Below are 1,587 nucleotides of genomic sequence, written 5' to 3'. Positions count from 1 at the left end.
GCCCTCTCTTTCCCGCATGTCCAACCCAGGAGGCGCAGAGAACAGAGCACACCTGTGGTTAAAGCAGGTGGTGGATGGAAGCTCTGACACCATCGCTGGTGTGGACAGAGTCCCTGCAGAAATGGGAGGCCTGACTGAGGACAGGGGGCGCCCCACGATGCACGACTCATGGAGGGGAGACGTGGAAGGTCAGCAGAGATGTGACCACAACTGGTGACGTTTTTACAAACATCGCAGAAGGGAAAATAAACATCACATCTTGAGCTTAAATTGATTGAGTGGATACAACAAGAAAGTGGTGACTTTGTGCAACTGTCTAGTTTTTTCTTAATAAACCGTGAAGAGCTGTATTGGAAGGTGCGTGTGTATAAAGCAGGGGTGGGCAAACTTTTTGACTCGAGGGCCACAATGGGTTCTTAAACTGGACCGGAGGGCTGGAACAAAAGCATGGATGGAGTGTTTGTGTGAACTAATATAAATTCAAAGTAAACATCATTACATAAAAGGGTACGGTCTTTTTTTTCAATAGTTTTATTCATTTCATATGGGCCGGATCCGGCCTGCGGGCCGTTGTTTGCCCACGGCTGGTATAAAGTGTGAGTCTAGAATTTTCAGAAACAGCCGGTGTCCAGCTGTTTTCTCCACCTCAACACTTTTGACATTTGGACCAGATGATTCTGTGTGGTTTGTGTGGGTGTTCTGTACACAGTGGGCTGCCCCCAGCACCCCCACCAGTTGTCAGAGAAACCCCCGTGTGACAGCAGACATGGCTCCAGAAATTGCCATAAGTTCCTGGGTTGTGAAGAGGGGGAGGGGGTGGTGAACCATCTGAAAAATCTTGGGTGAAAATGCACTGTTGATGATGCAGCAGTTGGGAATTGCAATAAAAATTTAGCCAATATTGTGTCTGTGGAAAGGCCTGGTCTGTATGACATGTATGTTTTTAGGAATCTGGTCCCAGTTCAGACTATTTTTCCAGCAAAATAAACTTGTTCAGGACCAAGATCTAGCTGTTTCTTTGCCTTGTTAACTAACCACCAAGCCATTCTTTATCCTCCACATCGTCTTCTTTCGTAATCTCCCGGCCACTGGCCCACTGCTTGTCTACAGTAGAAGATACAGCCACGGCCATTTGAATCCTGTTCAAAGTCCCAAATAATTCGAGTTCTAATTACTGCTCCCAGTAACACCAGGAGGCATCAGGTTACCAACCTTGGCCGGATGTGGACTCTCATTTCTACAGGCAGGTCCCTCAGAAGGGGAGCAGCTGAGATGAACCCCTCACATAGACAGATTACAAATAGGAGCAGGTCCCAGACTTTAGATGGAGACTTTCACGTAGAAGTGATGGCAGAGGGGAGGGCACTCTGCTCAGGCTCAGGCTATCTAACTTTTCACAAATTCTCCAGCACCTTCCTGACACATGAGAAGCTGAAAATAAACATGTGTGAGTTGCTGTTCACTGTAGCCTGTGTGGTCAGCACTATCAGGCCATGCTCATGGGCCCAACTGAAAGACGGCCAGATAAAGCAAATAAAAATACTCAATTCCCAGTTACACGTGGAATTCAGATAAATAATTGTTTTT

At 46.8% G+C, this 1,587-nt stretch overlaps 1 protein-coding gene across 1 annotated transcript in view; it reads right to left on the bottom strand.

The window, feature by feature from the left end:
- Window positions 1–1,587, bottom strand: part of LOC102762934 (DLA class II histocompatibility antigen, DR-1 beta chain) — a gene marked incomplete at its 5' end in the record, with an annotated part of 8,714 nt that overhangs the window by 4,217 nt on the left and 2,910 nt on the right. The gene's annotated exons all lie outside the window — the stretch shown is intronic.

The sequence above is a fragment of the Myotis davidii genome, unplaced genomic scaffold (assembly GCF_000327345.1).
Source record: "Myotis davidii unplaced genomic scaffold, ASM32734v1 scaffold4, whole genome shotgun sequence".
NCBI lineage: Eukaryota > Metazoa > Chordata > Mammalia > Chiroptera > Vespertilionidae > Myotis > Myotis davidii.
The sequence above is the reverse complement of the archived record's forward strand: the minus strand, read 5'-3'. Positions and strand labels throughout refer to the sequence as shown.